Source organism: Macaca fascicularis, chromosome 2 (assembly GCF_037993035.2).
Source record: "Macaca fascicularis isolate 582-1 chromosome 2, T2T-MFA8v1.1".
In the NCBI taxonomy this organism is placed as follows: domain Eukaryota; kingdom Metazoa; phylum Chordata; class Mammalia; order Primates; family Cercopithecidae; genus Macaca; species Macaca fascicularis.
The window spans coordinates 112,775,665-112,798,164 of NC_088376.1; the positions used below are offsets into that span (position 1 = coordinate 112,775,665).

Below are 22,500 nucleotides of genomic sequence, written 5' to 3' on the forward strand. Positions count from 1 at the left end.
CTTCTAAAAATACACATACACACAAAAAATTAGCTGAGCATGGTGCGTGCCTGTAATCTCAGCTACTTGGGAGGCTGAGGCACAAGAATCGCTTGAACCCAGAAGGCAGAGGTATCAGTGAGCCAAGATTGCGCCACTACACTCCAGCCCTGGGCAACAGAGCAGGACTCCTTCTTAAAAAAGGGAAAAAAGGCCCGGCGCAGTGGCTCAAGCCTGTAATCCCAGCACTTGGGGAGACCAAGACGGGCGGATCACGAGGTCAGGAGATCGAGACCATCCTGGCTAACACAGTGAAACCCCGTCTCTACTAAAAAAACACAAAAAACTAGCTGGGCGTGGTGGCAGGCGCCTGTAGTCCCAGCTACTCGGGAGGCTGAGGCAGGAGAATGGCATGAACCCGGGAGGCGGAGCTTGCAGTGAGCTGAGATCTGGCCACTGCACTCCACCCTAGGAGACAGAGCGAGACTCCGTCTCAAAAAAACAAAAAAAAAAAACAAAAAAAAACAAAAATTGAAATAGCCCTTCCCCTGACTGAGAGATCTGTGGCAACTTCTGCAGCTTCCACAGGACTGAGGGCAGAGTCCACTCTTCAGTCTATCTAGACATTTGGTATTTTGTTTCCATATGATGTCAACATAAAGTCATGGCATTGTTTCTGTGTTTGAAATAGTCTCCCTAAGAGTAAATATACCACGTATCTATAACTTTGTTTTGATGTTACTTTTTTAATAACCCTGGAATCTGAAATAGTGGAAGTACCCAGAATCCTCTCAAGCTCTGTGAAGCCTTGCTTTACAAGGTGTGGGTGGAGCCTCATAAGTCACTTAACTTTTCCAAGTCTCCTCACACTCCTAACCCTGTGGGATTTGCAGATGCAGGTAAAGGGCTTGGGCTTGCCCCACCTAGTGTCCAGCCCTGGAAATAGCAACAGCTCTGACTATTTTTTTGAGATGGAGTCTCGCTCCGTCCCTAGGCTGGAGTGCAGTGGCGCGATCTCAGCTCCCAGCAACCTCTACCTCCCGGGTTCAAGCGATTCTCCTGCCTCAGCCTCCTGAGTAGCTAGGATTACAGGTGCACGCCACCACGCTCAGCTAATTTTTGTATTTTTAGTACAGACGGGGTTTCACCATGTTGGCCAGGATGGTATCGATCTCTTGACCTCATGATTCACCCGCCTCAGCCTCCCACAATGCTGGGATTACAGGCATAAACCACCACGCCCAACCCTGATTCTTTTTTATCAACCAGAGGTTACTTCTGAAGTCTGGTGTCCACAGAGGCTACTGTGAAAACTACTGTCGGAGAAGGCCATAGATGATGATTATGTTGGTTGCCTGCATAACGTCTTTCTCTGCTACTTCATTGCTAATAGAGCCCCCATCTTATTCAGGTAGCCAACTGCAAAGTGTCTGCTCCCTGAGAGGTTATGGGGTTCGACTGCTCTGCTATGGGTTTATGCACCTCTCAGCTACAATAGAGACTCTGTCCTTGGTTTGCTTTGTAATATTTTAGTTATACAGTTTAAGATAATTATTGTATAAAATGCAAAGAATGTTATTTATGAAAAGAACTTGCTGAGATTCTGATTTTTTTCTCACTAGTGAATTGCAACAAATGGAAACAAATTTTTACTGCAAAAATATTAGTTACAATAGTTAGGCTGACTTTCTGGTTACAATAACAAACTCCTTGAACATATCATTGAACTCCAAAATGAATTATGTCTCCATTGAAGTAAAAAGAAGTTTCTCATGTTAATGAGATGTAATTTTTTTTTTTTTTTTTTTTGAGACGGAGTCTCGCTCTGTCGCCCAGCCCAGGCTGGAGTGCAGTGGCGCAATCTCGGCTCACTGCAAGCTCCGCCTCCCGGGTTCACGCCATTCTCCTGCCTCAGCCTCCCGAGTAGCTGGGACTACAGGTGCCCACAACCGCGCCCGGCTAATTTTTTGTATTTTTAGTAGAGACGGGGTTTCACCGTGGTCTCGATCTCCTGACCTTGTGATCCGCCCGCCTCGGCCTCCCAAAGTGCTGGGATTACAGGCGTGAGCCACCGCGCCCGGCCAAGATGTAATTTTTTGTTGTTGTTTTGCTTTTTAGAGTTGGGGTCTGTCGCCCAGGCTGGAGTACAGCGGTATGATCATGGCTCACTGCAGCCTCTAACTCCTGGGATCAAGGGATCCTTTCACCTCAGCCTCTAAAGTAGCTGGGACTACAAGTATATTCACCAAGCCTGGCTAACTTAAAAAAATTTTTTTTGCCAGGTGCGGTGGCTCACGCCTGCAATCCCAGCACTTTGGGAGGCCGAGGCAGGCGGATCACGAGGTCAGGAGATCGAGACCATCCTGGCAAACACGATGAAACCTCGTCTCTATTAAAAATACAGGCCGGGCGCGGTGGCTCAAGCCTGTAATCCCAGCACTTTGGGAGGCCGAGACGGGCGGATCACGAGGTCAGGAGATCGAGACCATCCTGGCGAACATGGTGAAACCCCGTCTCTACTAAAAAATACAAAAAAACCTAGCCGGGTGAGGTGGCGGGTGCCTGTAGTCCCAGCTACTCGGGAGGCTGAGGCAGGAGAATGGCGTGAACCCGGGAGGCGGAGCTTGCAGTGAGCTGAGATCCGGCCACTGCACTCCAGCTCGGGAGACAGAGCGAGACTCCGTCTCAAAAAAAAAAAAAAAAAAAAAAAATTAGCCAGGCGTGGTGGCGGGGGCCTGTAGTCCCAGCTACTCGGGAGGCTGAGGCAGGAGAATGGCGTGAACCCGGGAGGCGGAGCTTGCAGTGAGCCGAGATTGCACCACTGCACTCTAGCCTGGGCGACAGAGCGAGACTCCGTCTCAAAAAATAAAAATAAAATAAAATAAAATAAAAAGTTTGTTTTTAAAGACAGCGTTGGCCGGGCACGGTGGCTCACACCTGTAATCCCAGCACTTTGGGAAGCCAAGGCAGGCAGATCACGAGGTCAGGAGATCGAGACCATCTTGGCTAACACAGTGAAACCCCATTTCTACTAAAAATACAAAAAATTAGCCAGGCGTGGTGGCAGGCGCCTGGAGTCCCAGCTACTCGGGAGGCTGAGGCAGGAGAATGGCATAAACCCAGAAGGCAGAACTTGCAGTGAGCCAAGATAGTGGCACCGCACTCCAGCCTGGGTGGCAGAGCAAGACACCGTCTCCCCAAAAAAAAAAAGACAGGGTTTCGCTATGTCACCCAAGCTGGTCTCAAACTCCTGGCTTTAAGTGGTCCTCCCACCTCAGCCCCTGGAGTCTCTGGGATTACATATATGAGCCATTACAGCTGGCTTAAATTTGTATATTAATGTTTTCCTTTTTCAAAGCAAGAGCTGTCGGTGACATGAAATGACTATCAAGTTTTATTATGGCTTGTAAATTAATAAATAGGATATTTAATTCTGTAAAAAACTTAAAATGGATAAACTGTGGTATATTCATACAACAGAATACTACAAAGAAATGAAAAAGAACCAACTACTGTCACATACGACACAGATGTATCTCACAGATACGATGTGGCAAGAGAAATCTAGACACTAAGGAAGCTATTTATACGAAAATGTAGTGTAATTCTATTCATACAAAATTCAAAATGATGACAGAGACAACAGCAGTTACTCGGAAAATATTGATTGAGAAGGAGCACAAAGGTGGAGGTGACATGGTGAATACTATAAAAATCCACTGAGCTGTGCACTCAAATTTGTGAATATTACTGTTAAGACTAATAGGAGCCTGTAATCCCAGCAGTTTGGGAGGCTGAGGTAGGTGGATCACCTGAGGTCAGGAGTTCGAGACCTGCCTGGCCAACATGGTGAAACCCCGTCTCTACTAAAAATACAAACTTAGCTGGGCATGGTGGTGCTCATCTGTAATCCCAGCTACCTGGGAGGCTGAGGCAGGGGAATCACTTGAACCTGGGAGGCAGAGGTTGCAGTGAGCCGAGATCGTGCCACCACACTCCAGCCTGGGTGACAGAGTGAGGCTCCATCTCAAAAAAAAAAAAAAGAGTATTAAGAGAAGAAAAATCAGTAATGTTCCTCTATACCAGCAAAAAGCAATTCGAAAATGAAAACTGTTTAAATATATACCATTCATAATAGCAACCAAAACTACAAATGCCTATAAATCTTTAAAAATTATGCAACAAGCCGGGCGCCGGTGGCTCACGCCTGTAATCCCAGCACTTTGGGAGACTGAGGCAGGCGGATCACGAGGTCAGGAGATCGAGACCATCCTGGCTAACATGGTGAAACCCCGTCTCTACTAAAAATACAAAAAATTAGCAAGGCGTGGTGGCAGGTGCCTGTAGTCCCAGCTACTCAGGAGGCTGAGGCAGAAGAATGGCGTGAACCCAGGAGGCGGAGCTTGCAGTGAGCCGAGATCGTGCCACTACACTCCAGCCTAGGCAATAGAGCAAGACTCTGTCTCAAAAAAAAAAAAAAAAAAAAAAAAAAAAAAAAAAAATTATGTGACAAATAATGAAACTACTGAAGGATCTAAAAGAAGACATATTCTTGATTCAAGCACCAAAGACAGAAAAAAAAAATTTAATAATAAAAGACATTTATGTGAGGGAGGATTCAATATTGAAACACATTGCAATTTCAATCAAAATCCCAAGATAATTTTCTAATGAATTTGACAAGCTGACACTACTGGGTGGAACAGTAAAAGCCAAGTGTAGCTAAATAGCAATGTCAAAGAGTAATGAGAGACAACTTACCTTCTCAGACAGGAAGGCTTTTTATGAAATTATAGCAATTAAAAGTGTGATATTTTGCAGAGAGATCAACAAAACAGAATAGAGATCTTAGACAAATTGACATGGGAGTGGAGGGTGTGACTGAGGTAGTATTAAAATCCCCATTTAATCAAAGGGGAAAAGATTATTTATGTCATAGATGGAGCAAGAATAACTGGATCTATATACGGATAAAACTACATCGCTACCTCCAACAGTACTCCAAAGTAAATTCCCAACATATTAAAGACCTAAATGTGCAAAATAAAATCTTAAACTAGGCCAGGTGTGGTGACTCAGGCCTGTAATCCCAGCAGGAGAGGCCGAGGCCGGCTGATCACCTGAGGTCAGGAGTTCAAGACCAGCAAACCCCATCTCTACTAAAAATAAAAAAATTAGCCAAGTGTTATGGCATGCACCTGTAGTCCCAGCTACTCATGAGGCTGAGGCAGGAGAATCGCTTGAACCTGGAAGGCAGAGGTTGCAGTGAGCCGAGACCGTGTCACTGTACTCCAGCCTGAGTGACAGAGCAAGACGCTGTCTCAAAAAGAAAATAAACTTTAACTAGAAAAAGTTTTTAAATTCCTTTTGACCACAGACTAGGGAAAATTCCATAAACAAAACAGAAAATACACAAACCACAATAGAAAGTTGGAAATATGGAAATTAGGCCATATTAAAATTATATACATTAAAAATTTTTTAATTTTAATTCCTTCCTAGTTAAGCAGATTCCAAATATTACTTAAACTTTAACAGCTTTTATTGAACTATAATTTACATACCATAAAATTCACTAAGTATACAGTACAATGACTTTTTTTTTTTTTTTTTTTTTTTTTTTGAGACGGAGTCTCGCTCTGTCGCCCAGGCTGGAGTGCAGTGGCACGATCTCCGCTCACTGCAAGCTCCGTTGCCTCCCGGGTTCACGCCATTCTCCTGCCTCAGCCTCCCTAGAAGCTGGGACTACAGGCGCCCGCCACCACACCCGGCTAATTTTTTTATATTTTTAGTAGAGACGGGGTTTCACCGTGTTCGCCAGGATGGTCTCGATCTCCTGACCTCGCGATCCACCCACCTCGGCCTCCCAAAGTGCTGGGATTACAGGCGTGAGCCACCGCGCCCGGCACAGTACAATGACTTTTAGTAAATTTTACAGGATTGTACAACCATCTCTCAAATCCAATTTTAAAACATTTCTGTTACCCCAAAAAGAACTCTCATGCCCATTTGCAATCCCTGTTCCCACTCTCAGCCAAACTAAATTTATTTTTTCGCATAGGAGAACCATAAGTGAAGATAAGAGTCAGATGAGGAGATAGTTTTGTTTGTTTGAAAACAGTCTTGCTCTGTCACCAGGTTGGAGTTCAGTGGTGTGATCTCGGCTTACTGCAGACTTGACCTCCCAGGTTCAAGCCATCCTCCTACCTCAGCACCCCCAAGTAGCTGAGACTACAGGCATGCATCACCACGTCCAGCTAATTTTTGTATTTTTTGTAGAGACGGGGGTTTCACCATGTTCCCCAGGCTGGTCTCGAACTCCTGAGCTCAAGTGATCTGCTCGCCTAGGCCTCCCAAAGTACCAGGATTACAAGCATAAGCCACAGCACCCGGCCTGCAATTTTTACAGCTAGCAAAATAATAAACAGAGCACATGAAGAATTTCTACAAAGTAGAAAAAAAAAAGGAAAAAAAGCAATTCACAAAAGAGTAGCCTCAGATGGTCAATGAACGTGTGAAAAGACATCCTCCCTTCACAATTAATCAAGGAAATTCAAATTAAAACAAGAAACCATTTTACTTTTTTTTGTGTGTGTGAGACGGAGTTTCGCTCTTCTTGCCCAGGCTGGAGTGGCAATGGCGCGATCTCGGCTCACCTCAACCTCCACCTCCCGGGTTCAAGCGATTCTCCTACCGCAGAGACGGAGTTTCTCATGTTGGCCAGGCTGGTCTTTAACTCCCGACCTCAGGGGGATCTGCCCGCCTCAACCTCCCAAAGTGCTGGGATTACAGGCATGAGTCACTGTGCCTGGTCTTTTTTTTTTTTTTTTTTTTTTTGAGACAGAGTCTCATTCCGTCAACCAGGCTGGAGTATAGTGGTGCGATCTTGGCTCACTGCAACCTCCACCTCTTGGGTTCAGGCAATTCTCGTGCCTCAGCCTCCCAAGTAGCTGGGACTACAGGCGCACCCCACCATGCCCAGCTAATTTTATTTTTGTATTTTTAGTAGAGACGGGGTTTTGTCATGTTGGCCAGGCTGGTCTGAAACTTCTGACCTCAAGATGACCTGCCTGCCTCAGCCTCCCAAAGTGCTGCGATTACAGGCATGAGCCACCGTGCCTGGCCATTTTACTTTTTGCCATGAGACTGTCAAAAAATAAAAAGTCCATAAGCTCTGCATTCTTTCCCACTCCCATTTTCTTTCTGCCTTCACTTCTCACCCCTCTCCCCGTTGCTTATTATCCCACTCCAGCCATACTGGCCTTCATGATGTTCCTCAAACACATCAGGCATATATACACTCCCCAGGTTCTCTGCACTAGTCATTCCCTCTGCCTAAACATTCTTCCCCCAGATATCCACATGGCCAACTCCCTCACCTCCTTCAAAGTCTTTGATCAAAACATCTCTTTCTCAATGAAAGGTCTACCCTACCCTCCCTAGTTTAAATTGCAACACCACCTGCACCCTCCACCCCCTTTAATTGGCTCTACTTTTTCTTTTCTTCATTAAGGCATTTATCCCCTTCTGGCATATTACATGCTTTACTTACTGATGATGTTTACTGTTTATTATTTATTATGATGATGTCAGTTATATGAGTATCCTAAGTGCCCAGAGTAGTACCTGGCACATAGTAAATACACAATAAATCTGGCAGAATAAATATATGTATGTTTATGATATACATAACAGATGTATATAGTAGCATAAATATATAACATATGAAAAAATGTTTATGAAGGGACAAGTTCTTTTTGTTTTAAAATATTAGGGTTGTAAACCAAAAAAGTTTACATTTCTAATCTAGACCTAGCAAAAACCAGAACAAACGGGTCATGTGACTTTATGAAAAACAAAATATGTTGGCCACATGACAGAATTCCAAGTCAGCAAATAAAGAGAACATAAAATTCTGTGTTTTAACTTTAAAAAGGTTTGATATATGAAGGAAAAATAGGTTTAAATGTACCCAAATAACAATTGCCACAACAACAAGGACAAAATCAAAGCAAAATACAGAAGGAAAAAGACAACCTATGAAGAGGAAGACTAGACTGTTTTTATCAATGATACAAAAGAGATTAAAAAGGGGGAAAAATCAGGCAAACACATAAATAATCTCAACTATAAAAGATGAATCAGGCCAGCCATGGTAGTCATGTAATCTTAGCACTCTGGGTGGCCAAGGCTGGAGGATCACTTGAGCCCAGGAGTTTGAGACCAGCATGGGCAACATGGCAAAACTTCATTTTTACAAAAAAAAAAAAAAAAATTAGCCAGGCATGGTGGTGTACACCTATAGTCCCAGCTACTCAGGAGACTGAGATGGGAGGATGGCTTAAGCCCAGGAGGTGGAGGCTGCAATGAGCTGAAATCATGCCACAGCACTCCAGCCTGGGTGACAGATTCAGATCCTGTCTCAAAAAAGAAAAAAAAAAAAAAGATGAATCAGGCCGGTCATGGTGGCTCACACCTATAATCCTAACACTTTGGAAGGCCAAGGTAGAAGTACTGCTTGAGGCCAGGAGTTCAAGACCAGTCTGCGCAACATAGCAAGACGCTGTCTCAATGACAATAATAATGATAGTAAGGAGAAGAACCAGACTAAAGAACTTGTTAAACCAAATTTAGGAGAAATCATATGACTATTTTTTTTTTTGGTCTATTTTAATGCAACAACACAGCAAGCCTAGAAAGTGACAATGAATAAAAAACCTTGGCAGAGAAAGAGACTGCAATCAGATATGGTGGTGAACAAGGTCAGGACTATTTTAAGAGCTAGGAAGGCACTGTCTCCACAGCAACTGCAAGACAATACCTGGTAACCAGATTCTTTAGTTAGGCAGGCACAGACACACACTAAAAATGCAGATCAGCAGGTATAAACTCTAAGAAGTTCAGTTAGAATTCCAAATTATTTGGCCAACATATTTTTACAACCTCAGATTAACCACTTGGGTGTGATATGCAATCTTTTTTTTTTTTTTTTTTTTTTTTTTTTTTTTTGAGACAGGGTCTCACACTGTTGTCCAGGCTAGAGTGCAGTGGTGCAACACGGTTCACTACAGCCTCGACCTCCTGGGCTCAAGTGATCCTTCCATATCATCAGCCTTCCAAGTAGCTGAAAACAAAGGTGTGTGCCACCAAGCCTGGCTTTTTTTTTTTTTCTTTTTTGTAGAGACAGGGTTTCACCATGTTGCCCAGGCTAGTCTCAAACTCCTGAGCTCAAGAGATCCACCTGTCTCGGCCTCCCAAAGTGCTGGGATTACAAGCATGAGCCACCATGCCCAGCTACATTTGCAATATTTTTATAGAATAAAGTGAAGCATCTTTTGTGCCTTCACATTTCACAGGTATATTTGTAGATTTCCCTCAACATTTCATTAAAACTTAGTTTATAAATCCAGTATTTCTATTACCTCTTCTAAAATTAAATATATCCACTTAAGCACTATAAGTATCATGACAAAGTATCATACCCTTTTTAAAATTCATAAAATTTGTGTAATTAAAGTTAAACTTGGTAAGTCAAGAATGCTAATTAAATTCTGGCAACAGTATTTTTGGTTTTGGCAAATGTGTCTTTATTTTTTACTGTCTCATACAATTCAAAGGAAAAATAATAAAATTACTTGAACTGAAAAGAACACAATAAACTGGTAAGTCACTCTAACAGAAAAGAACAACACATAAAACTTGGGCTATACAGCTCTGGATTTTATGAAAACTAATTTCCAGGCCGGGCGTGGTGGCTCAAGCCTGTAATCCCAGCACTTTGGGAGGCTGAGACGGGCGGATCACGAGGTCAGAAGATCGAGACCATCCTGGCTAACACAGTGAAACCCCGTCTCTACTAAAAAATACAAAAAAACTAGCCGGGTGAGGTGGCGGGCGCCTGTAGTCCCAGCTACTCGGGAGGCTGAGGCAGGAGAATGGCATAAACCCGGGAGGCGGAGCTTGCAGTGAGCTGAGATCCGGCCACTGCACTCCAGCCCGGGCGGCAGAGCAAGACTCCGTCTCAAAAAAAAAAAAAAGAAAACTAATTTCCAATTAATTTCAGAAATAAAAAAGCATTGACATGGACTTTGACAGGAAAAGATACCAAAACACCTTCAAAAATCATGGACAAAAACACTACAGCAGAAAACTAACATGAAAACACGTTTGTTCTCTAAATCTTATAACCAAAGGAATCTAATGATTTCTTAAATTCAAGCCCATTCTTCCCTTTGTATATGAACTGTAGGCACTGATATAGATTAGGCATAGTTATGAGGGTGAGAGAGAACAATCCTCCTGTACTTCGAGGAGGAGGGGAAACATAGGGAGTATTCTTCATGTAAGTAGGGCTGTTAACCCTACTTGGAACCAGTCCTTCCAAGCTACTAGGGACTGGCACATCCCTCAGAAACCAGAAATGTGTATAGACATCTAGAGTAATCTGGGAGAAGAAAGAGAGGGAATCTATGTTGTCATTTGCCTCTAAAGAAGAGATGAAAGATTGTTTAGATCCCTGGGTCCTATCCCATGAGCTAGGAAACCATGGCATCCTGAGGCCACCTGGCTAAGAACAAACAGGGAACAAGGAAAAAAGGAAACTTAGCAAGGGACCTGAGATGTGCCAGCCCATCAACGAACAGCAAGAACAGAATTAATTTAGGTCAAGGAGAGAATCTAGAGTCCACTGAACCTCTTTCCTGTTTTTACTGGATTCCCAAAGATTAGAAATCTGTGCTTCCCTAAATGCATTCTTAGTAAAGACCCTTTTGAAATCAGCTGTGTCAAATGTGCTAAGAAGTGGCGGAAAGGAGGTATGTGAAGAATTTTCAGAACTGATGTCCAAAGTGATACAGGGGAAATCAAAATGAAATGCACAAAAACAAAGGAGAAGGGCCGGGCGCAGTGGCTCACGCCTGTAATCCCAGCACTCTGGGAGGCCAAGATGGGTGGATCACCTGAGGTCAGGGTTTCGAGACCAGCCTGGCCAACATGGAGAAACCCTGTCTCTACTAATAATACAAAAAATTAGCCAGGCATGGTGGCGGGTGCCTGTAATCCCACTACTGGGGAGGCTGAGGCAGGAGAATCGCTTGAACCCCGGAGGCAGAGGTTTAGGTGAGCCGAGATCACACCACTATACTCCGGCCTGGGCAACAAGAGCAAAACTCCATCTCAAAAAAAAAGAAAAAAAGAAAGAAAGGAGGAACAAAGGGGCTCATCCTTCTCACCTGACACATTCTCTGCTCATGATTATGCTTTAATAAGAAGCCACCGGATTACCTGTGCTGTGACTAAATAGTACATGCAAGCCATCCCTGAATCAGCTAAGTCTCACCTAGCACATTTACAACTGAACGAAAATATGGTCAAATCTAGAAAGCACACATGTAGAAGGATGGGAAAAATGGTTCCAAAAGGAACAAAAAACCACAGAGCACTTAAAATTAGATGGTCTAGGCTGCTCACATATGAAATGACGAGCTTCCTGGACTTACTTCCTACCACCAATCCCACTGAAGACCAAAGCTCAAGAGAGAAGCTTCCATACAACTGAAAGAAAGATGCAAAAGCCTGGTCTCACAGATTAGATTTCTGGCATGAATGGTAAACTCTGACTCCTTTTCTTCACCACTATCCTACTGTAGCTTAACTGAGTTAAGCACAGTGGGGACAAGTTGACAGGACTAAGGCACAGGTAAACAAGCTCTAAGGTTACTGCGAGACTGCTGTACACACCTCCCTACTGGGGAATTTTTCCTCACCATGTTATCTTTTGAAAAACCTTTGCTATCTCTGCTAGGCAGGGCGGCTCACATCTGTAATCTTAGCACTTTGGGAGGCTGAGATGTGTGGATCGCCTGAGCTCAGGAGTTTGAGACCAGCCTGGGCAACATGGTAAAACACTGTCTCTACAAAAAAAAAAAAAAATTAGCCAGGCTTGGTGGCTCATGCCTATAGTCCCAGCTACTTGGGGGGCTGAGACAGGAGGATTGCTTGAGCCTGGAAGGCGGAGGTTGCAGTGGGCCAAGACTGCCCCACTACACTCCAGCCTGGGTAACAAAGTGAGCCCCCGTCTCAAAAATAAAAAATAAAAAATAAAACTGCTCTCTCTCCATTTCAGAACACAAACAAAAGAATAGTAACTCTTGTCACTCATGCTAATTTCAATTATCTATAACACTGGTTTTTTTTTTTTTTTTTTTTTTTTTTGAGATGGAGTCTCACTCAGGTTGCCCAGGCTGGAGTGCAGCAGCGTGATCTCAGCTCACTGCAAGCTCCGCCTCCCGGGTTCCCGCCATTCTCCTGCCTCAGCCTCCCAAGTAGCTGGGAATACAGGCGGCTGCCACCACGCCTGGCTCAATTTTTGTATTTTTAGTAGAGATGGGGTTTCACCTTGTTAGCCAGGATGGTGTTGATCTCCTGACCTCATGATCTGCCCGCCTCGGCGTCCCAAAGTGCGGGGATTACAGGCGTGAGCCACCGCGCCGGCTATAACGCCGGTTTTATACATGGAGTTCATCCTAGGTACAAATCTACTACCTTATATTAGCAATATTCACATTTGTCCTATTAAAAGAGGGAAAACATGGAAATAAAATTTCCTACATCTAGGAAAGGTGAAACCAAAGCTCTTGTCACAGCATTGACCTTTTTAGATTACCTAGGGGCTTTATTTAGGACCCCCTATCAAAAATGGTTACTAGTAGCTGGGCGCAGTGGCTTACGCCTGTAATTTCAGCACTCTGGGAGGCCAAGGCGGGCGGATCACAATGTCAGGAGATCAAGACCATCCTGGCCAACACGGTGAAACCCCGTCTCTACTAAAAATACAAAATATTAGCTAGGCGTGGTGGTGGGCACCTGTAGTCCCAGTTACTTGAGAGGCTGAAGCAGAGGAATCGCTTGAGCCTGGGAGGTGGAGGTTGCAATGAGCTGAGATTGCGCCACTGCATTCCAGCCTGGGCGACAGAGCAAGACTCCATCTCAAAAAAAAAAAGGTTACTAGCTTAAAACAAGAAAACTCTCCAGACTCTCCAGAGTAAGGAATTATGCAACTATGAAACAGCTGCTGGCCATCCATTTCTCCATCAGCCAGGAAGGACACTGGTAATGAAGCTGACATACCAAGCACAGTAACTACCATGGCACGTCTGCAGTTTCGTATTGTTGGAGCATTCGTTGTACCCTGGGGAGCTGTAGTTCTCTGTAAATTTGCTGTGGCTGAAACAAGAAAGAAGGCATACCCAGATTTCTACAGAAATTATGACTTCATGAAAGAATTTTAGATGAGAAAATCTGGTATCTTTCAGAGTGCACAGTGATTTTGGAATATAAGAAGTTTCTTGTCCAGGCGCGGTGGCTCACACCTGTAATCCCAGCACTTTGGGAGGCCGAGGCGGGAGGATCACGAGCTCAGGAGATCGAGACCATCCTGCTAACACAGTGAAACCCTGTCTCTACTAAAAATACAAAAATTAGCCGGGCGTGGTGGCGGGCGCCTGTAGTCCCAGCTACTCCGAGGCTGAGGCAGGAGAATGGCGGGAACCTGGGAGGCGGAGCTTGCAGTGAGCCGAGATCGCGCCACTGCACTCCAGCCTGGGCGACAAAGTGAGACTCTGTCTCAAAAAAAAAAGAAAAAAAAAAAAAGAAGTTTCTTTGGCCAGGTGTAATGGCTCATGCCTATAATCCCAACCCTTTGGGAGGCTGAGGCAGGCGGATCACCTGAGGTCAGGAGTTTGATATCAGTCTGGCCAACATGGTGAAACCTCGTCTCTCCTAAAAATACAAATACAGCCGATGTGGTGGCGCATGCCTGTAATCCCAGCTACTCCGGGAGGCTGAGGCAGGAGAACCGCTTGAACCCAGGAGGCGGAGGTTACAGTGAGCTAAGATCCAGCCTGGGTGACAAAGCAAGACTCCGTCAAAAAAAAAAAAAAAACAGTTTCTTTGGGTTGAATTACCTATTAGTTTTGTCACTAACCTGTGTTCCTGAACTATGAAACATGAATATGTGGGCTAGCAAATAGTTTCTCTTGATAAATAAACAATTTAAAAAAAAAAGAAATACCTTCTGTCTTTCTATGGTATCTCAGTGACATCACAAAACTGTTAGGACTCCAAAGGGGTTTTAAATCACGGAATTCTGAGAGGCACCAAGAGGCAATATACATCTAAAAATCAGACATGGCTAAAATCTGGAAGACTCTTCCTTTGGGGGTGAAATCATTTAAATGCCTTGATGCTTATACTACTCTGAAGATTATCTGAAAATATAGTCAAAGATGAAATTCTTCAGACACAGACACTGAGATGTATTCAGCTGCAGTTAGAGACTAAGGCAAAACAAAATACAGCTCCAATGAGTTTTATTCTTTTGAGATAATGTGCTGTTACTCCCACTTATGGCCAGGGACCAGCTCCAGTTCTCTCCTCCAAGGACCAAGTTCCTGGCATCCTGTGTTCCTACTGGACCTCCATCTCAAGGGCCACACAACATATTTCTTACATAGTTAGACATTTAGAAAACAGTGTAAGGAGATTTCAGGGCACAAACTCTACAAGAACTCCCTCTTTCAGACACCACACATCCTGGAGGCAACATAATGACCATCTATTTGAACATCCATCATGTAGAGACTATGTGAAGTAAATATGTGAAGAAAACCTGTAACAGAAGAGGTGAACAACCAGCATGATGCCTCACAAAATGCGATCAGGTTTGACTGCTTCAAGCAGATTAGATTCCAGCTGTCTTCCAACCCTCTAGTGAAATACCAGAATTAATGTTTTTTTCTTTCTTTCTTTTGAGACAGGGCTCACTCTGTCACCCAGGATGAAATGCAGTGGGACAATCACGGGTTACTACAACTTGAATTCTTGGGCTCTGGCGATCCTTCCCACCTCAGCCTCCTGAGTGGCTGGGACTGCAGGCATGTGCTACCACACCCAGCTATTTTCCTTTTCTTTTTTTGTAGAGATGAGGTCTCACTTTATTGCCCACGCTGGTCTCCATCTCCCAGCTTCAGGCGATCCTCCTACCTTGGCCTCCCAAAGTGCTGCAATTACAGGCCTGAGCCACCATGGCCAGCCTAATTATTACTTTTAAGTACTTTAAATATTAGAAAAGCACTTGTCTACCTCATAGACAACCCATAATTCCAGAGATGGGGACTAACCTTCACCTACACAAACCCATCAACAACTTCCCAACTTAGAAAAGCAGACAGGTGGAAGCTGGACACAGTGGCTCAAGCCTGTAATCCCAACCCTTTGGGAGGCCGAGGCGGGCAGATCACTTGAGGTCAGGAGTTCAAGACCAGTCTGGTTAACATGGTGAAACCCCATCTTTACTAAAAATACAAAAATCAGTCAGGCACGGTGGCAGGCGCCTGTAATCCCAGCTACTCAGGAGGCTGAGGCAGGAGAATCACTTGAACCCAGGAGGCAGAGGTTGCAGTGAGCTGCCTCGGCAACAAAGCGAGACTCCGTCTCAAAAAAAAAAAAAGTGAAAAGCAAAAAGCGGAGAGGTGATTCCAAAGATACTTCCTTAAGAGAAGTTTCCAAACTTCTCCACTCCCTCAACTTTCTTTCCTGACTCTCATGTGACATCAGGAATTAAACAGCCTGAACATGCAGAGCTCTCAGGATTCTGGGAGTCAGAAACCATGTGAAAAAATCAATGGCACAATTAACAAATTATGTACCCTTCAATATGCCTCACCTATTTTCCCTGTCAACAGATTTGAGATTATCTACTTCTCAGACTGAGGTAATATATGAAAAAACATTTTTCAAATATATGCTATACTGACGCAGCTAAAGCAATGCTAACGTTTTAAAGTCTGAAGAGTATTACAAAAAACCTGTAAAATTGGCCAGACGAGGTGGCTCACACCTAAAATCCCAGCACTTTGAGAGGCCAAGGCGACTGGATCACGAGGTCAAGAGATCAAGACCATCCTGGCCAACATGGTGAAACCCCATCTCTACTAAAAATATAAAAAATTAGCCAGGCATGGTGGTGGGCGCCTGCAGTCCCAGCTACTCGGGAGGCTGAGGCAGGAGAATCACTTGAACCCAGGACGCAGAGGTTGCAGTGAGTAGGGATTGCGCCACTGCACTCCAGCCTGGCAACAGAGCAAGACTCTGTCTCCAAAAAAAAAAACAACTATAAAATTAGTGACCTGGGCCGGGCGCGGTGGCTCAAGCCTGTAATCCCAGCACTTTGGGAGGCCGAGACGGGCGGATCACGAGGTCGGGAGATCGAGACCATCCTGGCTAACATGGTGAAACCCCGTCTCTACTAAAAAATACAAAAAACTAGCCGGGCGAGGTGGCGGGCGCCTGTAGTCCCAGCTACTGGGGAGGCTGAGGCAGGAGAATGGCGGGAACCCGGGAGGCGGAGCTTGCAGTGAGCTGAGATCCGGCCACTGCACTCCAGCCTGGGCGGCAGAGCGAGACTCCATCTCAAAAAAAAAAAAAAAAACAAAATTAGTGACCTGGCGGGGCGCGGTGGCTCACTCCTGTAATCCAAGCACTTTGGGAGGCCAAGGCAGGCGGATCACGAGGACAGGAGATCAAGACCATGGTGAAACCCCGTCTCTACTAAAAATACAAAACATTAGCCGGGCGCAGTGGCAGGCACCTGTAGTCCCAGCTACTTGGGAGGCTGAGGCAGGAGAATGGCGTGAACCCGGGAGGCGGAGCTTGCAGTGAGCCGATATCGTGTCACTGCACTCCAGCCTGGGCGACAGAGCAAGACTCCGTCTCAAAAAACAAAACAAAACAAAAAATTAATGACCTAGGTTCTCATTAACCAGTTCGAAAAAGGCCAGGTATGGTGGCTCGCACCTGTAAACCCACCATTTCGGGAGATCAAGGCAGGAGGATGACTTGAGGCCAGGAGTTCAAGAGCAGCCTGGTCAACAAAGCAAGACCCTGTCTCTACAGAAAATATGAAAATTAGGCAGGCATGGTGGTACATGCAGTCCCAGTTTGGAGGCTGAGGCACCAAGATTATTTAAGACCAGGAGTTTGAGGTTACAGTAAGCCATGACTGCACCACTGCACTCCAGCCTGGGCGACAGAGTGAAACCCTGTCTCTCTCTCTTTTATTTATTTTTTTGGTGAGATGGGGTCTCGCTGTTGCCCAGGCTGGAGTGCCCTGGCACAATCTTGGCTCACTGTAATCTCTGCTTCCTGGGCTCAAACGATCCTCCCAGCTCAGCCCTGAGAGTAACTAAAACTACAGGCATGCACCACCGTGCCCAGCTAATTTTTGTATTTTTTGTAGAGACAGGATTTCATCAAGTGGCCCAGACTGGTCTCAAACTCCTGTACTCAAGTGATCCACCCGCCTCAGCCTCCCAAAGTGCTGGGATTACAGGCAAGGCCACGAGCATCTTTAAGAAAGAACAGGCCGGGTGTGGTGGCTCACGCCTGTAGTCCCAGCACTTTGGGAGGCTGAGGCACGCGGCCCATGAGGTCAGGAGATTGAGACCATCCTTGCCAACATGGTGAAACCCCATCTCTACTAAAAATACAAAAATTAGCCGGCGTGGTGGTGGGGGCCTGTAATCACAGCTACTTGCCCTACTTGGGAGGCTGAGGCAGAAGAATCACTTGAACCCAGGAGATGGAGGTTACAGTGGGCCAAGACCGTAACACTGCACTCCAGCTGGGGCAAAAGAGCGAGACGCTATCTCAAAAAAGAAAAACAAATAATAATAATCTGAATAGTTCTGTATCTATTAAGAAAACTGAATTTGCTATCAAAAATTTTTCCACGAAGAAAACTCCAGACTAGGTTTCATTAGTGAATTCTATCAAACTTTTAAGAAAGAAATATCAATCTTACTTAAGTTTTTTTCAGAAAACAGAAAGAGAGTAGTTCCCAACTTGTTTTACAAGGTCATTTATTGTTTTTTTTTTTTTTTTTTTGAGACATAATCTTACTCTGTGACCCAGGCTGCAGTGCAGTGGCACAATCTCAGCTCACTGCAGCCTCTGTCTCCCAGGTTCAAGTGATTCTCCTGCCTCAGCCTCCTGAGTAGCTGGGATTACAGGAGCACGCAACCACGCCCAGCTAATTTGTGTATTTTTAGTAGAGACGGGGTTTCACCATGTTGGCCAGACTGGTCTCGAACTCCTGACCTCAAGTGATCCACTTGCCTCAGCCTCCCAAAGTGCTGGGATTATAGGCGTGAGCCACCATGCCTGGCCAAGGTCAATTATTTCTAATAACAAAACCTAAAAAAGAACCTTACCAAAATAAATAAGAAAAAAGATTATAGAACAATATCCTTCATGAATATAGACACAAAAATTTTCAAAATTTTTTTAGCAAAATAATTCCAATGATATATAGAAAGAATACCTCGGCCAGATGCAGTGGCTCACGCCTGTAATCCCAGCACTTTGGGAGGCTGAGGCGGGTGGATCACGAGGTCAGGAGATTGAGACCATCCTGGCTAACACGGTGAAACCCCGTCTCTACTAAAAATACAAAAAATTAGCCAGGCAAGGTGGCGGGCACCTGTAGTCCCAGCTACTCAGGAGGCTGAGGCAGGAGAATGGTGTGAACCCAGGAAGCGGAGCTTGCAGTGAACCGAGATGACACCACTGCAGTCCGGCCTGGGCAAAAGAACGAGACTCCGTCTCAAAAAAAAGAAAAGAAAAGAAAAGAAAGAATAGCTCATGACAAAGTGGGAAATGCAAGGTTGATTAAACATCTAAAGAATCAATCAGGCCGGGCGCGGTGGCTCAAGCCTGTAATCCCAGCACTTTGGGAGGCCGAGATGGGCGGATCACGATGTCAGGAGATCGAGACCATCCTGGCTAACACGGTGAAACCCCGTCTCTACTAAAAAATACAAAAAACTAGCCGGGCGCGGTGGCGGGCGCCTGTAGTCCCAGCTACTCGGGAGGCTGAGGCAGGAGAATGGCGTGAACCCGGGAGGCGGAGCTTGCAGTGAGCTGAGATCCGGCCACTGCACTCCAGCCTGGGCGGCAGAGCCAGACTCCGTCTCAAAAAAAAAAAAAAAAAAAAAAAAAAAAAAAAAAAAAAAAAAAGAATCAATCAGTGTTACTACCCATCATATTAACAGAAATAAGGAGAAAAGCCATAAGATACAATCATCTCAATAAATACAGGAAAAAAATCCGACAAAATTCAGTACCCATTCATAATTAAAAACTCTCAACAGGCTGGGTGCCGTGGCTCACGCTTATAATCCTAACACTTCAGGAGGCTGAGGCGAGAGGATCACTTGGCGTCAGGAGTTCGAAACCAGACTGGCCAACATGGCGAAACTCCGTCTCTACTAAAAAAAAAAATACAAATAAATTAGCTGCACGTGGTGGCGGTGGCAGGCACCTGTAATCCCAGCTACTTGGGAGGCTGAGGCAGCAGAATTGCTGGAACCCGGGAGGCAAAGATTGCAGTGAGTCAAGATCGCGCCACTGCACTCCAGTGTGGGCAACAGAGCAAGACTGTCTCTAAAAAAAAAAAAAAAAAAAAAACCTCTCAACAAACTAAAGATAGAGGGAAACTTCCTCACTTAATAAAGGGTATTTATGAAAACCCTATAGCTACTGGGTGCGGTGGCTCACACCTGTAATTGCAACACTGGGAGGTGAATGTGAGAGGATCACTTGAGCCCAGGAGTTTGAAACCAGCGTGAGCAACATAGTGAGACCCCATCTCTACGAAAGAAAAAAAAAAATAGCCAGTGGTGGTGACAAACACCTATAATCTCAGCTACTCAGGAGGCTGAGGTGGGAGGATTGCTTGATTTCAGGAGTTCAATGCTGCAGTGAGTTATGATTGTACCACTGCACTCCAGCCCGGGCAATGAAGCAAGACCCTGTCTCTAAAAAGAAAAAAATTTAAAAATATATACAACACACAAATTATATACTGATTGTGTATGTTATCAGTGAGGCTTCCAGTCAACAGTAGGCTACTAGTAATTAAGCTCTGAGGGAGTCAGAAGTTACATGCAGATTTTTGACTCTGTGGGGAGTTGACACCCCAACCCCCACACTGTACAAGAGTCAACTATATACATTCAAGAACCCCAATGAAGTCCAGGCGTGGTGGCTCACGCCTGTAATGCCAGCACTTTGGGAGGCCAAGGCAAGCAGATCACTTGAGGTTGGGAGTTTGAGACCAGCCTGGCCAACATGGCACAACCCCATGTCTACTACAAATACAAAAATTAGCCTGGCGTGGTAGTGTGCACCTGTGATCGCAGCCACTAGGAAGGCTGAGACATAAGAATCACTTGAGCTTGGGAGGTGGAGGTTGCAGTGAGCCGAGATTGCACCACTGCACTCTAGCCTGGGCGACAGAGTGAAACTCTCTCTTGAAAAAAAAAAAAAGAATCCCAATGAACCCAAATAGGATAAACTCAAAGAGACCCATATGAGACACATTACAAAACAAAAACATGTTATGAAACTATTGAAACCAAAAGACAAGAACAAATATTTAAAGCAGCAAGAGAAAACTGGTGCCTCAAATATAAAAGCTCCTAAATGAGATTAACAGCACATTTCTCCTCAGAAACCTCCAAAAGGCAGTAGGATAACATATGAAAGTCCTAAAGGAAAATACTGTCAACCAAGAATTCTACATCTGAAAATACCATCCTACCAAAAATGAAAGAGAAATTAAGACATTTCCAGATAAACAAAAACTAAGGGAGTTGCTAACTACTAGACCAGAGCTACAAGAAACGCTAAAGGGAGTCCTTCAGGCTAAAATGAAAGGACACTAGACAGTAGCTAAAAAGAAAAAATATAGAACACTGGTAAGGGTAACTACATAAGTAAACTTAAAAGCCACTGTAGGCAGGACGCGGTGGCTCATGCCTGTAATCCCAGCACTTTGGGAGGCCGAGGCGGGCGGATCACGAGGTCAGAAGATGGAGACCATCCTGGCCAACATGGTGAAATCCTGTCTCTACTAAAAAAAAAAAAAAATTAGCTGGGCGTGGTGGCACGTGCCTGTAATCCCAGCTACTCGGGAGGCTGAGGCAGGAGAATCACTTGAACATGGGAATCAGAGGTTGCAGTGAGCCGAGATGGCACCACTGCACTCCAGCCTGGCAACAGAGCGAGACTCATCTTAAAAAAAAAAAAAAAAAAAAAAAAGGCCACTGTCACTGTACCTTTGGTTTATCATTTATCTCTTTTTCACATACCACTTAATAGTCAACTGATACATACAACTATGTGAAAATCTACATTGGCCAGGCACTGTGGCTCACACCTGTAATCCCAGCACTATGGGAGGCTGGGGCAGGTCAGTCACTTGAGGCCAGGAGTTCAAGACCAGACTGGGCAACACAGCGAAACCCCGTATCTAAAGGCCAGGCGCAATGGCTCACGCCTATAATCCCAACACTTTGGGAGGCCAAGGTGGGCAGATCATGAGCTCAGGAGATCAAGACCATCCTGGCTAACATGGTGAAACCCCATCTCTACTAAAAATACAAAAAATTAGCCGGGCGTGGTGGCGGGCACCTGTAGTCCCAGCTACTTGGCAGGCTGAAGCAGAAGAATGGCTTAAACCCAGGAGGCGGAGCTTGCTGTGAGCCGCGATTGCGCCACTGCACTCCAGCCTGGGCTACAGAGCGAGACTCCATCTCAAAAAAAAAAAAAACACAAAAAATAGCTGGGTGTGGTGGCAGGTGCCTGTAGTCCCAGGATCTCAGGAGTCTGGCGGAGGTGGGAGGATCACTCGAGTCCAAGAGATCAAGTCTGCAGTGAGCTGAGATCGAGCCACTGCACTCCAGCCTGGATGACAAGAGCGAAACTCTAAAAAAAAAAAAGGCCAGGCATGGTGGCTCACACCTGTAATCTCAGCACTTTGGGAGGCTGAGGCAGGTGGATCACTTGAGTCAGGAGTTCGAGACCAGTCTGGCCAAGCTGGTAAAATCCCGTCTCTACTAAAAATATAAACACCAGTTGGGTGTGGTGGTGGGCACCTGTAATCCCAGCTACTCAGGAGGCTGAGGCAGGAGAATTGCTTGAACCCAGGAGGCAGAGGTTGCAGTGAGCCAAGATCACGCCACTGCACTCCAGCCTGGGTGACAGAACGAGACTCCATCTTGAAAAAAAAAGAGAAAAGAAAGAAATCGGCCAGGCACAGTGGCTCACGCCTGTAATCCCAGCACTTTGGGAGGTCGAGGCGGGCAGATCACTAGGTCAGGAGTTCGAGACCAGCCTGGCCAACATGGCAAAACCTTGTCTCTACTAAAAATACAAAAATTAGCTGGGCGTGGTGGGCGCCTGTAATCCCAGCTACTCAGGAGGCTAAGGCAGGAGAATCACCTGAACCCGGGAGGTGGAGGTTGCAGTGAGCCAAGATTGTGCCATTGCACTCCAGCCTGGGTGACAAGAGCAAGACTCCGTTGGGGAGGGGAGGGGGAAAAAAGAAAAGGAAAAGAGAGAAGAAAAGAGAAGAGAAAAGAAAAAATAAAAGATGGCCGGGCGCAGTGGCTCAAGCCTGTA

General features: G+C 45.2%; 1 protein-coding gene across 10 annotated transcripts in view; it reads right to left on the reverse strand.

The window, feature by feature from the left end:
- Positions 1-22,500, reverse strand: part of IP6K1 (inositol hexakisphosphate kinase 1) — a 73,327-nt gene that overhangs the window by 30,463 nt on the left and 20,364 nt on the right. The window contains exon 2 of one of the 10 annotated variants that reach the window (XM_065540586.1): positions 19,161-19,304. The exons of the other annotated variants lie outside the window; for them this stretch is intronic. The gene's annotated coding sequence lies outside the window, so the exon portion shown is untranslated. The remainder of the gene's footprint in view (positions 1-19,160; positions 19,305-22,500) is intronic. 10 annotated transcript variants of the gene reach the window in all.